The sequence below is a fragment of the Mercenaria mercenaria genome, chromosome 7 (genome assembly GCF_021730395.1).
Source record: "Mercenaria mercenaria strain notata chromosome 7, MADL_Memer_1, whole genome shotgun sequence".
NCBI lineage: Eukaryota > Metazoa > Mollusca > Bivalvia > Venerida > Veneridae > Mercenaria > Mercenaria mercenaria.
The window spans coordinates 24,900,532-24,916,165 of NC_069367.1; the positions used below are offsets into that span (position 1 = coordinate 24,900,532).

Below are 15,634 nucleotides of genomic sequence, written 5' to 3' on the forward strand. Positions count from 1 at the left end.
TGAAGTAAGCAATGATAGTGTATGAAGCCATCTCCGTTGCATGACACTAGCCAATTAATTGTGTATAGTTGCCAGAATTTCACTACGCAGCTGCGTATTTGCGTAAAGGTAGCTAAGCGCTTGATTAAGATAGGTAAAGAGGACATGAAGTTTAGTAGGTTTGCAGGTTTGTCGAACAATTCAAGCATCGAGGAATTTGCTTATCATCAAAATGTTGAAAATCGTCTGTTGCTACTTCTGTATTGCAAATGGTGATTATGAATCTAAGGGGAGTAAGTTAAAGTATACACAAACCAAGAAAACAAGAAAGCGTTTGATTCTGTCGATCGTATGTGTTTATGAAATGAATTGCTGCAGCATAACATTGATGACAAATAAGTGTACCGTATTGCGGAAGTAATCGCTGCGGGGAGTTTTATAAATGATCATTGACATAACGAGGACAGTACCCATGTGCAAACGGGTAGGTATCATTGTTTATTTTCATCCATCGTCAGAGGTACCATCAAAAACAGCGACAGGATGCATATAATTGAAATTTTATCAACAAAAATAACTTGCAGGTACACGATCCATTCGTTTTGTAGTTGAGTATGCATAGTTTTACCAAGGAGAGTGGCAAATTCAGATATCTCAACTTCGAACAAAGAAAAATACGTCTCAAAACGTCAAATTACATGAATTTCGTTACATTTCTTCAAATTTTGTAGTCATATCAGTATTACTGGGGACTGATATTTTCACCAGTGCGAATTAATGCATTTCCTCGGACGATTCTGTCTTTAAAATGTTCAACATGCTTAAATATGTGTCATACGTTGGCATTGTTTTTATATACCCTATACAACCTACCTGTATATAAATCACACGAGGGCGGTATCGCTCACTCGAGTAGGTACCCGAATAACCAGTGTGATATTGAAAGTAATGATTTTCTCTTCAGGTAAATGAGCCGTGCCTTGAGAAAACCAACATAGTGGCTTTGCGACCAGCATGGATCCAGACGAGCCTGCGTATCCGCGCAGTCTGGTCAGGATCCATGCTGTTTGCTACCGGTTTCTTTAATTGCAACAGGCTTTGAAAGCAAACAGCATGGATCCTGACCAGACTGCGCGGACATTTTGGAATGTCAGTTTGTTAAAATCAAAATTCTGATACAATTTCACCAATTGTTAAAAACAAGCTTCCATAAAAAGTTCGTTTTTTATATGCATTTTGTTTACGTAAAACATGAATAATTTATTTGAATCACAACAGGCATCGCCGGATAATTCTTATAGAATAGAACCAAATGTAAAAGAGGGATTAGATATCAACCATTTTACAATAATATTCTACTTCCGTTTACTTTAAACTTGCAGTTATTATAACAAATGATTTTATATATTATTTACACTGTAACGCAGTTTTGCATGAAGTTGCATTCAAAACGAACCAATATTTCATACGACTGGTAATAGGCCATTGTAACAAAAGCTTTCAGGGTGTTACGATTGGGAGTTCTTGCATGAAAACTACTTTTTTCACTCTATCCGCCTATGTATTCACGTGCTGTTAATACGTGATTTTTATTTTTGAAATGCTTTGCCGGGGACGGACATATATCCTTGCGCACATGGAAATCTAGTATCTGCGTCTTGTTTGTATAATAAGAAGTTGTTTTTTTTTTTTGTAGCATAAAGTCTTAAGTATGTTTTACTGTATGAGTTACTAGCCTCCAACAATGTACTTACTCGCTTCTTACTCTGTTTACTCCTATTTTTTAACTCGGCGTCGGTTCAGTTTTTGTCGATAACCTTGAATGTATTGAATTGCATGTAACTTCTGCGATTGTTGGATTTTAGGAATCATATTTATGATTTGGGGAAGTATCAGTTGGTATGTTTTAATATAATCTCTCGCAGAATTCATATAAATCTTGAAAGCTCGTCACTACGCTCGTACTCATCCGTACTCGAAATGTGTTCGTACTCAAAATTACTCGAATGTTATTATTCTTCAAATTTTGTTCCTGTTTACCAAATTTCTAAGTAATAAGCAAACTTATGGGTAAAGTCATGTTTATAATAACGAAAAATAAAAAAATAATAATAAAAAAGTTTAAAAAAAAAACCTTTCAATACGTGCTTTTGGTAGTTTTCTAGTGTTATTTCCGTAAAGCATTTAATGTGGTCGATCACGAAATTATATATGACTGATCGGTCAGTCTCTTTTATTGAGACCAATCTACAGTCTTACTTACATATTATAGATAAATGATGCGTTGCAAACAATATGGTACTTAATAAGGCTTTGCCAGATATAACTTTAATATTAGAAAATTTCAGAACCATTTTTGCCAGCACTTGTTATTGCTCCTTCCTTGTGAACAAGCATTCTGCTCATATAGAAAAAGGGAGAGAACAAAACTTATGAAACATATTGCGAAGAGCTATACGATTATATGATATTTACGTAGATATGTTTCAACCCACTTGCATGTGTTTAGTTTAATCATATTTTATTTGCTCTATACATATTTACAATAACAGAACATATACACAGCATAAAGAAGTAAAGCAAAAAGGATTGGGCAACAAGTTCTTGCAACATTAATGAATGCCCTCCCCTAACAAAAAACATATAAAAGTTGATCGGCTGACAATCATAACCTAAAGGAGCAAAATACAATGTAAACGAGCAACATTTATGTTTTGATTTTTTAAAGACCTTATAAGAAAGAAGAAAATAGCTTGGACAGATTGAAGAAGTTGATGCCAGTTTCCAGAAGGATTAAAAACGAGTTTTTGAGTCACGAGGGATGTAATTAAGGACTATTAATGATACACATCCAATCACTATTAAAAACGATTAGTATGTCTTATATAATTTTGAACTTCGATGAATAGTTCTTCATTTTCTTCTGGTAACAGCACATGTTTTCCCAATAACAAACAGTCCAAGTTCAAAGGATGAAAATGTCGTGTCAACCTAAATAGATTTATGCGTTGTTCGTTGAAAGTTGGACAATGAAAAAAGTAATGCTCAGCATCTTCGCATATGGCTCCACAGTGACATGTAGAATTTTCACGAAGGTGATTTAAGAAAAGGTCATTGTTTTAGTTACTGCAATTGTTTCTTATTCTTGCATGATATACTGAATAACGTCTTTCACCCACAAGATAATAAGAAGGAACCGGCGGTGGTTGAAACTTTTTCTTTAATCTACTTTTGAAAATACTTAGTGATGGTGAATTCCGGATTTCAAGTTCAAGATTGTTCCATAAGGAAATTGAAAATGGGATAAATGAATTTGAGTATATCTGGGTTCTCCTAGCCATGGTAATATAATCCTCACTATTACGTAGATTGTACGGTATATTTTCTGTAACAATGTTTGGAAAAATTCTATTTAAGTAATCTGGTAATAGATCATTGTGTCCTTTAAAAATTGTAATTAGTTTTTGAATTTTTCTCCTATCAGAAAGTGACACCCATCCTTTTTCAACAAGAAGTTTATTGATAGAAACTGATTTGGTTAAACCTGTAACTATTCTTGCAGCTTCATACTGAAGTCTTTCTAGTGAAAGTTTTTCATATTCAGTGCAGCCATCCCAAACGACAGATGCATATTCTAAAATAGGTCTCATGTAAGGTAAATAGATTTGGTTTAATGAAACTCTTTTTAACCTAAATTTAATGTGTGCCACCAAATTGAAATCTTTATATTAATGTCAGTGGACTGTCATTAATTAATCAGGATGGCCGAGCGGTCTGAGGCGCTGAGTTCAGGTCGCAGTCGGGTTCTCCTGGCGTAGGTTTGAATATCATTTCAGACAATTCAGTTTCTAAGCTTTTCTTTCTTTACTTTAATATTGACTAAGATTATGTAATCTATTTATAGTGAAATCATTCTATTTGTCAATTGTCTTCCCGCGTAAACGTTGGCAACTTTCGAAATAATTCGCCTTAAGAAGATACCAGATAGTGCCTGATCCACTTTGTATAGGCTATGTGACTCGTATAGAAATAGGCAAAACCAATGCTCTGGAATAATTAGGGATTAAAGATATCCAATGCGCATCTTTTTCTAAAATATTTTATTTTTAGATACAAACTTCAAAAGAAGAAAATCCTTATCAAATGAATTAAACTTCACTAAATATATAATCTTACTGTTCGTGTAGAGCTTCGTTTATGTTTACATTGATATCATGAAAGAATCTTTATTCTTGCATAAAATCTATTTTTTTCACTGGATCCATGTATTAACGGGAGAAAAATCGTGTGCAAACAAGGCAGTTCACGTGCTGTTAATACCCGATTTTTATTGAAATGCTTTCCCAGGGACGTATATGTGATTCTGCGCAGATTGACATCTGGTATCTGCGTCTTGTTTCTTTCATAAAAACCTCTTCTTCACGGGGGAGGAAGTGTTACACGAAGGATGGAGTTCTTCTGATAACCTGTCATGTTTTCTTCTGATAATTGTTACGGAGTTCCTGGAAAACGTTACAGAATTCTTCTGATATCTGTATGACAAAACAAGGAATCGGTCGACGAAATGGTAATTATCGATCTTTAGAAAGAGAGAATGGGGTGTAAAACTAAAGTCCGATGATCAAAGTTGCCTAACGTTTTGTGCTATGCGTTAGAAAAAACTGTTAAGTCTAATAATCAGCACCACTTCTTTGAAATCAAGACATTTTGGGTAAAATGTCGAAATCGTTTGCTTATTCATACATATTAATCTATTCATTCACGTTCTTCATCCTCACCACACGCAATATGCCAATTTTAGTGCAAAGCTGCAAACATAAACCACTATCTAACAATTTTGTGCCCGGTTTTTCAAATGTTACGGAGTTCAGGTGATAACTCTGAAGATGTCACAGAGTTCTTATGACAACTTTTCTTACTGCTAGGGTGTTTCTTGAGCTATGTTATGATACCTTTTAGCTAATTTTATTATTTAGAAAGGGTGTTAATATGTTCATGTTCATGTTCTAATGTAATATATTTACCCACGTCACAGTATTGTGGTTATATAATGTATGTTTTGAGTCTTTTGTAAAGTTTAAAACTATGTGCAGTATAATGACATGTATATAGTAAAATACGAATGGGTAACAAATGCAGTAAATTGTATTATTCATTCTATCAATGGATGTGCCAATGTTCATGAACACGGTTTAGTGGATTCCGTTTGGATTGATCACTGAATTGAAATCAAATCCTAAATGCTGAATTTACAACATTGAGGCCGTGTGGCAAAATTAAACCATGCGTGACCATATAATGACAGGAAGGAAATGATTCTAAATTAAAATTGTTATTGTATGATATTTGTTGATTAGGGACCATAATTTGCCACACGACAGTAGATTATACTCCATAATAAAAAAATCGTACAATAACTAATTAATACGTAAACGGCGACAAGAAATTATACTAAAACACACCAAACTTATAGCGTCAAATGTACATGACAATATACATATGATTTATCAAGGATAATTGTGTGTATGCGATTTTGTTTATTATCGCATGACCATTTTCATTAAGTTATATACCCAAAATATTTGACCTTAATCCGAACGCTTTCACAAACTATGGATACAATTGTATTCATATCAATATTTTCATAAAGAATGTAATAATGATGATAGTAATGCTATATATTATCAGTAACATAATTATAACTTTACCATCATAATTCTTCTAATGCTTCATATAGTAGAATTTTAAAAGTTGACGCTGAAAGAATACAGTCACAATGCGACATTACACAGAGGGTGAATTTAAATGTGACTGGCGTAAATTCTGCGATAAAACTTAATTGATATTGTCATAGCATCTTACAGATTGCATATAATTTTCAATGCGCTGAATACTGCGTACCAAAAAGGGACTTTTCACCCTCATACATGCATATACTCTTTGTCTTAAAGAATATCATAATGCATATTAATATAAATTTTAAAGTGCTATCTATATCAATCCTTCACCAGAAACGACCTTTGCGTTTGCAAAAATGCTACAAGATGAATAGAGGTGCATTTTGAGTTTAGTTGGAAATAGTATAAAGTAAGAGGAATAGTTAGCTAGATCATCATTATGAGCGTACGCAGTCCCTTTAAAAGTAACATCTAGTTAGAATTAAAAATATATCACTAAAACGTTATCATTGGAACTCAAAAAAACACACATACCACACATCATATAACCACAATACTGTGCCTTGGATAAAAAATTTACATTAGTACATGATTAACACCCTTTCAAAATAATAAAATTAGCTAAAAAGTATCTTAACATAGCTCAAGAAACACACTGGCAGTAAAAAAAGTTATAATAAGAACTCTGTGACATCTTCAGAGTTATCACCTGAACTCCGTAACATTTGAAAAATCGGGTACAAAATTGTTAGATAGTGGTTTATGTTTGCAGCTTTGCACTAAAAATAAGATATTGCGTGTGGTGAGGATGAAAAACGTGAATGAGTAGATAAATATGTATGAGTAAGCAAACGATTTCGACATTTTACTCAAAATGTCTTGATTTCAAAGAAGTGGTGCTGATTATTAGACTTAACAGTTTTTTCTAACACATAGCACAAATCATTAGGCAACCTTGACCATCAAACTTTAGTTTTACACCCCATTCTCTCTTTTAAAGATTGAAAATTACCATTTTGCCGACCGATTCCTTGTTTTGTCATACAGGTATCAGAAGAATTCTGTAACGTTTTCCAGGAACTCCGTAACAATTATCAGAAGAAAACATGACAGGTTATCAGAAGAACTCCATCCTTCGTGTAACACTTCCTCCCCCGTGTTCTTGAAGCATTAAAGATGCAATCTAAACCATAGAATGTTTTACTGTATCAGTAACTAACGCCAAATGCGCTGCCCCCAACATTGTTCGTACTCGTTTCTTCCTTTGTTTACTCCCCTTTTAGAACTCTGCGTCAATTCAGATTTTGTAGACAACCGTAAATGTTAAAGAATCGCGTGTTTACCTGTGCGATTCTTTGTTTTTAGGTATCATATTTATGATTTTGGTAAGTATCAATCGGTATGTTTTTATCTAATTTCTCGAAGAATTTATATAAATAGCTTGGAAATATGACACTACATTCGTACTCATCCGTACTCCAACTGCGTGTCCGTACTCAACATAACTCGAATGTAAAGTTATTCTTGAAATTGTGATAGAGTCCTCCAAATTGTGAAATGATATGAACAATTATTGGTAATTTTATGTTTGTAATAACGAGAGATAAAAAAATCGCTTAAAAACCTTCAGAATGTGCTTTTGATAGTGGTGTTTATTTCCGGGCCCTGGATACGGATATTTAAAACAATTTTACCGTTTCCAAGAACAACAGGAATGGTAAATAAAAAATGTACCGGAATCGTCAAGTCATCACATATGAAAACAATACATAAATCGTCGTGAAATATTTGTTTATGCTAGAACAGCGACAATACACGTTTGTTTTGTGTTTTAACGTCTGCAGAAGCCCTTGGGATATGTTTGTGACCTCGACCTCCGGTCTCGGTCACAAACAATCCCGCGGGCTTCTGCAGATGTTAATACACAAAAAACGTGTATTATCCCTACAATGTTTTCAAATATGAATTTGGGTGTTCATGGTCTTATTGATATTCAAACATTCACCTCCGTGTTTACCACTAAATTTTTATTTTTGTGTATTTTAACTTAATATTAAGGCAGTCAGGATGGCCGAGCGGTCTAAGGCGCTGCGTTCAGGTCGCAGTCGGGTGTTCCCGGCGTGGGTTCGAATCCCACTTCTGACAAATCATTTGATTGAGTTTTCAGATTTTTTTTTTATTTTAAAACTTCTTTTCCATTTCTTTACATAATGCTGATTGAGATATCTGTCATAACATTTGTCAATTGTATTCCTTCGTAGCTTGTTACAAGAATAGAATTCGAAACGTTTCAAAATATGCCTTAAGCCTCTGTCAATTAATATCTATTCCATTTGAATATGTCTGAGTCAGTAGGCAAAATTGGCACTTAGGCTAATACGATCTGGTTATATGAACTTGCGTGTTTACCATATAAAAAGGTTTTAACTTTCACTCCTGACAAAACATTCCCGCTTTTGCAAGATTATAATTCGAAACATTTCAGAATCAATCTTGTCATGCCCATTCCTTGTAAAGATGCAATACTGCTTCTGTAGAAAAAGACATAAACAATACAGTCGAATGATTACGAGAACATACAATTATATCTTACTTGCGGAATCACAAACAAAATATTATCTTTTTATGATATCGCATACACAGTAACGTAGTCAGGATGTCCGAGCGGTCTAAGGCGCTGCGTTCAGGTCGCAGTTGGGTTCTCCCGGTGTGGGTTCGAATTCCACCTCAGAAAAATCATTTTATTTAGTCTTTCAGATTTTCAAATATAAATTTGGGTCTAATCACATATACTGAAAAGCCACCATCGTGTTTACCACCATATTTTCATTTTTCTATACTTTAACTTTTCGTATACGTAGTCAGGATGTCCGAGCGGGCTAGGGCGCTGCGTTCAGGTCGCATTCGGGTTCTCCCGTCGTGGGTTCAAATCCTACCTCAGAAAAATCATTTTATTTAGTTTTTCATAATCTCAAATCTTCCTTTATACATTAATTATTGTTATTATTATACCAGATTTATATAGCGCCCTTTTCATGATCAATTTCACGTTCAAAGGCGCTTTACATAGTTCAAATTAATTAATGTTTATAAAGATACGTAATCTAGTTTACCCGAAATGAAAAGATTTGTCAAATGTGTTCTTTCGTATACTTTTGCCAGATTTTAACATTAAATCTTAATCCTGAACACGTTAGTATCTTAGTATGTGAAACTGCCATTGTACTCAAAAAGAAATAGGAACATACAGCATTTCAATGCAACACTCTTCTATGAACTTGCATGTTTAACACAAATTAAATTTTGTATGATATAACTTTAACGTTAAAGTAGTCAGGATGCCTGAGCGGTCATAGGCGCTACTTTCATGTCGTAGTCGGGTCCCGCAGGGTTCAACTTCCTACTTCAGACAAAACATTTTGATTGAGTTTACATATCTTTTTTATTTTAAAGCTTTTCTTTCATTCTTTACATTATTGATGATCAATATATCAATTATAATATTTATCAGTATTCCTCCCTCGTAGCTTCTTACAAGAGATTAGAATTCGAAACGTTTAGCCTCTGTTCCATCTGAATATGTTAATAGGCAAAATTGCCACTTTAAATTAAAGTTTAATACATTCTGGTTGACTAGTAAATGAACTTGCGTGTTTACCATCGTCAAGTAGTTTAACTTTCACTCCTGACAAAACAGTCCCTGCCTTCCCTCGCCGCCTGTTGCAAGCATTTCAGAATCAATAATGTTCATAAAGATATGTAACCTAGTAGGTTACCCGAAATGAAAATATTCGTCAGATGTGTTCTTTTGTAGACTTTTGCCAGATTTTAACATTAAATCTTAATCCTGAACACGTTAGTATCTTAGTATGTGAAACTGCCATTGTACTCAAAAAGAAATAGGAACATACAGCATTTCAATGCAACACTCTTCTATGAACTTGCATATTTACCACAAAATTAAACCTTTCATGATATAACTTTAACATTAAAGTAGTCAGGATGCCTGAGCGGTCATAGGCGCTACTTTCATGTCGTAGTCGGGTTCCGCAGGGTTCAACTTCCTACTTCAGACAAAACATTTTGATTGAGTTTACACATCTTTTTTATTGTAAAGCTTTTCTTTCATTCTTTACATTATTGATGATCAATATATCAATTATAATATTTATCAGTTACTGAAGATAGCTTGGCACAGAAATTAATAATACTAAAAAGAACAACTCAAGACAATTGTATGAATACATTACTTTTACTATTAACTATTTTACTAGAGCAAGCAATTAATATCTAATTTCGTTTTAATTAATGGTTGGCAGAAATTAAGGCACAGCTTCACAGGCAGGGTTTGGTTTGCTAAACTGGTGACAGTTGACAAGAATTTTTCCACGTTGTTCCAAATTCTCGACATGTGGCGGTTAGGTCAGCCTCCACCAGTATATCTTAACGTTGTGGTTGATTTTGCTTCTGATCGAAGGAATCCTCGATTGTTTTTACTTGCTGATGTTTAATATCCCACCCTCCACTCCTCTTATTTTGCTTGTGTTCTCCTTTTTCTTTATATTTCCAGGTTCATCTTATGTGTTCAAGTTCAGCCTACACCTTCCTTGCCTTCAGTCGTTACACATACTGAAGAATTGGGCAAAAATCGATTCTTTTATCTTTCCTTGTTTATTGAGATCAACGCTATACCTTGTTGTCTCCCTTCGACCGTCTAGCTAAATATCGATCACTATCGGATATTTTTTAGCGAGTGTTCAGATCGTTATGGTTCGGCTATCTCCGCTTATCGTATCACGGGAGGTGCCGATCATAAAAAAAAACAAGGATTATAGATTAGAGATCTCCTGTAAAAACGTAGTGGCTTCACATGGAATGTTAAACAATCGAGGATTCCTTCGATCAGAAGCAAAATCAACCCTGGCATCTATTTGCAAACGACCTTCTTCTATGTGCAGAACTGAAAGGACCCAAAAGAAGATTAAATCGCAACATGTATATTAATATACCAACAAGACATTAGCTAAAACGGGTCCTTACAACAGGATAAGAGCTCCTTCAGTAACCGGTTTTGAATGGTAATAATTAAAAACACATTGTCTTGGAGGAGATTAGAATTCGAAACGTTTAGCCTCTGTCAATTAATATCTGTTCCATTTGAATATGTCAATAGGCAAAATTGCCACTTTAATACATTCTGGTTACTAGTATATGAACTTGCGTGTTTACCATCGTCAAGTAGTTTAACTTTCACTCCTGACAAAACAGTCCCTGCCTTCCCTCGCCGCCTTTTGCAAGATTATAATTCGAAACATTTCAGCATCAATCTTTCCATGCCCATTCCATGTGAAGAGGCAATACTGCTTCTGTAGAAAAAGGCATCAATTGAATTATAACGAGAACATACAATTATTTCTTACGAACCACTTGCGTAATCACAAACAAAATTTTATCTTTGTATGATATTACCTATACAGTAACGTAGTCAGGATGGCCGAGCGGTCTAAGGCGCTGCGTTCAGGTCGCAGTCGGGTTCTCCCGGCGTGGGTTCGAATCCCACTTCTGACAAGTTCTTTTTATTCAGATTTTCATTTACTTAAAGCTTCCTATTCATGTTGATTAAGCTCTGTTGAATTAATATGGAATATACGCTTATATCACATGTAGACAATCCGGTTGCGCAGTTACCAACAAATTTGATCTTTTTATGATAATACTTTCACCTTAACGTAGTCAGGATAGCCAAGCGGACTAAGGCGCTGCGTTCATGTCGCAGTCGGTTCTCCCCGCGTGGGTACGAATCCCACTTAATTTTTTTTCAATAAATTTCCTTCTTTTCTCCTTACATTTATGTTGATTAAGACATACAACCTATTGTATCCAAGAACATATGGCATTTGTCATGTTCCTAAAATTCTGTTATACCATTTGCAAGATATAACTTAGAATATTTCAGAACCATTTTAGCAAATGTTGGTTATCTAGTGCCTCTTGCATGTGAACATACATACTGCTCATATAGAAAAAAGAAGAAAACAACACTTTTGAAACATATTGAGGAGAGTAACACGGTTATATCATATTTACGTGCATATATTAAAATTTCACCCCACTTTTCGATCCTAGTATAGTATACTTTTAACATTATCGTAGTCAGGTTGGTTATGCGTTTTGGTTGCACTCGGGTTCTCCAGGCTTGGGACGAATCCCCCTTCTTGCAAAACATTTCCTTATTTTCTCCTTCTATTTATGTTGATTAGGACATACAACCTATTTTACGCAAGAACATTTGACATTTGTCAAATTTCTTCTGCCATACCCTTTTCAGCATTAGCCAGTGCTGGTTAGTGCTCCTTAAGAAGGTACTGGGTAGTGCCTAAGCCATGTATATAGGCTGGCATAATCAATGCTCTTGAATAATCTTGGATTAAAGACATCCAGTGCGCATCTTTCACTAAAATATTTTATTTTTAAATACAAACTTTAGAAGTAGAAAATCCTGATCAGATGAATTAAACTTGACTAAATATAAAATCTTACTATGTTTATGTTTACATAGATATCATGAAAGAATCTTTCATATTTGGATCTAATTTATCATTGCAAAGTTATATCTTACGCACATATATTGAAAACACATCTACGTGTTTACCATAATATTGTTTAAATTAAGATTCCCGTAGTCAGGATGGCCGAGCGGTCTAAGGCGTTCAGGTCGCAGTCGGGTTCTCCCGGCGTGGGTTCGAATCCCACTTCTGACAAATCATTTTTATTGAGTTTTTCATTTGCTTAAAGCTTCCTTTAACTTTCTTTACGTTACTGTTAATCAAGAATTTTATGTATCTGTTTCACCAATTAATTCTCTTCGTCAATAGTCTTTCCTTCTACTCGTGTACAAAATTTCAATTATTTAAATGCATTTTAATCCATCTTCAGCATGTACCATTAAGTGCCTATTCAGTGTTTGTAAGCTATGTGACATGTACAGAAATAGGCAAAAACTATCTCTGTTGAATTAATATTGGAATGTACGCTAATCACATACAGGCAATCCACTTGCGTGTTTACCAACAAATTTTATCTTTGTTTAGTATAATTTTAACATTAACGTAGTCAGGTTGGCCATGCGGTGTAAGGTGCTGCGTTCAGGTCGCAGTCGGGTTCTCCAGGCGTGGGTACGAATCCCACTTCTTGCAAAACACTTCCTTCTGTTCTCCTTACATTAATGTTGATTAAAACATACAACCTATTTTACGCAAGAACATATGACATTTGTCAACTTTCTTCTGCCATACCCTTTGCAACATTAGCCAGTGCTGGTTAGTGCTCCTGTAGAGCCTAAGCCATGTGTAGGCTGGCATAATCAATGCTCTTGAATAATCGGGAATTAAAGACATCCAATGCGCATCTTTCACTAAATCATTTTATTTTTAAATACAACCTTTAGAAGTAGAAAATCCTGATCAAATGAATTAAACTTTACTAATATATAATCTTACTGTTTTTATGTTTTGGATATAATTTATGTTTGAAAAGTTATATCTTACGGGCATATATTGAAAATACACTTGCGTTACCATCATATTGTTTAACTTAAGATTTTCGTAGTCAGGATGGCCGAGCGGTCTAAGGCGCTGCGTTCAGTTCGCAGTCGGGTTCTCCCGGCGTGGGTTGAATCCCACTTCTGACAAATCATTTTTATCCAGCTTTTCATTTTCTTAAAGCTTCCGTATCTTTCTTTTCATTAAAGTTAAGTAAGATTTTGTAATCTGTTTCACCATATCATACTATTCTTCAACTATCTTTCTCGTACTCCTGATCAATATGTTAAGTAATTTAAATATTTTTTAATCCACCTTTAGCATGTACCATTAAAACAATTAAAAATAATCTACCCTAAGAAGGTACTGGATTGTGCCTAATCCATGTAAATAGACAATGTGACTCGTATGGAAATAGGCAAGAACAACGCTCTTGAATAATCAGTCTTTGCGCAACTTTCACTAAACTATTTTACTAAACTATTTTATTTTTAGATACAAACTTTAAGATGAAATTAATTTAACTGGACTAAATATACAATCTTACCTTGTTTGTAGAGCTTCATTTATGTATGCGTTAATTGATATCATGAACGTGGGTCTAGTTGATCTTTACACCTGGCCAAGCGTTCTGAGGTGCTGTGTTCATGTAGGTCGCAATCGGCGTAGGTTCGAATCTCATTTCGGACAATTCATTTTGTTCAGATTATTAACCTTTTTTTTCTTTACTTTAACATTGATTAAGTTTATATGTAATCTATTACCAGTAAAATCATTCTGTTTATCAATTGTCTTCTCGCGTAAACATTTGCAAGATGTTAACTTACAACAATTCAAAATAATTCTTAAGAAGATACTGGATGGAACCTAAATCATGTAATACAGGCGATGTGACTCGTTTAGAAATACGCAAAAACAATACTCTTGAATAATTAGGGATTAGTGACATCCAATGAGCATCTTTCACTAAAATATTTTATTTTTAGATACAAACATTTAAAAGAAAAAAAGAACCTATATCAAATGAACTAAATTTGACGAAGTATATAATCTTAATTTATTGGTAGAGCTTCATTAGGTTTACATTGATATCCTGAAAGAATCTTCCATATTTTCAAATATAAATTTGGGTCTATTACATATATTGAAAATCCATATTTTGTATACTTTGAAATTACGTTTACGTAGGCAGGATGGCCGAGTGGTCTAAGGCGCTGCGTTCAGGTCGCAGTCGGGTTCTCCCGGCATGGGTTCGAATCCCACTTCTGACAAATCAGTTTTCATTCAGTTTTTATTTTCTTAAAGCTTCTTTTTCCTTAGTCACATTAATGTTGATTAAGATATTGTTATCTGTTTCATCTGTTTTTAACCTTTTCTTTCTTTACTTTAATATTGATTAAGATTATGTAATCTATTTCCAGTGAAATCGTTCTGTTTATCAATTGCCTTCCCGCGTAAACGTTTGCAAGTTGTTAACTTAAAACAGTTCAAAATAATTTACCTTAAGAAGGTACTAGATGGTACCTAATACATGTATATAGGCGATGTGACTCGTACAGAAATAGGCAAGAACAATACTCATGAAAAATTAGGGATTACAGACATTCAATGAGCATCTTTCAATAAAACATTTTATTTTTATATACAAACATTAAAGGTAGAAAATCCTGATCAAATAAATAAACTCCACAAAATATATAATCTTACTGTGTTTGTAGAGCTTCATTTATGTTTACATTAATGTCATGAAAGAATCTTTCAAAAACAATGGGTCTAATCACATTTATTGAAAATCCATCTCCGTGTTTACTACCATATTTTTATCTTTGTATACTTTAATTTAGCATTTACGTAGTCAGGATGGCCGAGCGGTCCAAGGCACTGCGTTCAGGTCGCAGTCGGGTTCTCCCGGCGTGGGTTCGAATCCCACAAATATTCTTATTCGGTTTTTCATTTTATTAAAGTTTCCTTTTCTTTCTTTGAATTGATGTTGATTAAGATATTGTAATCTGTAAGTTAGTGTCAATTCTGTGTATGTAAGCTGAGTGACACGTACAGAAATAGAGAGAAAACAGTTGAAATAATTTGTGGATATACATTTATATCAAATACAGACAATCCACTTGCGTGTTTACCAACAATTTGGTTTTTCTATGAGATTACTTTCACATTAATATAGTCAGGATGACCGTGCGTTCAGATCACAGTTGGTTCTACCAGAATAGGTTCGAATCCAAATGTAGACAAATCAATGTATTCAATAAATTTCCTTCTTTTCTTCTTACATTAATGTTGATTAAGACATACAATCTATTGTATCCAAGAACATGTGACATATGTAAAAATGCTTCTGTCATACCCCTTTAAATCAAAGATGAAAATATTGTGATAAACACGAAGATGGCTTTTCAATATATGTGATTAGACCCAAATTAT

General features: G+C 34.2%; 3 non-coding genes across 3 annotated transcripts; all 3 read left to right on the forward strand.

Moving 5' to 3' along the window:
* Positions 1-7,718: 7,718 nt before the first annotated feature.
* Positions 7,719-7,802, forward strand: Trnal-cag (transfer RNA leucine (anticodon CAG)). Its single transcript has one exon. It is a non-coding gene; the product is annotated as a tRNA-Leu (tRNA).
* Positions 7,803-11,141: 3,339 nt separating this feature from the next.
* Trnal-cag (transfer RNA leucine (anticodon CAG)) lies at positions 11,142-11,225 on the forward strand. Its single transcript has one exon. It is a non-coding gene; the product is annotated as a tRNA-Leu (tRNA).
* A 3,160-nt stretch (positions 11,226-14,385) lies between these two features.
* Positions 14,386-14,469, forward strand: Trnal-cag (transfer RNA leucine (anticodon CAG)). Its single transcript has one exon. It is a non-coding gene; the product is annotated as a tRNA-Leu (tRNA).
* Positions 14,470-15,634: the final 1,165 nt, after the last annotated feature.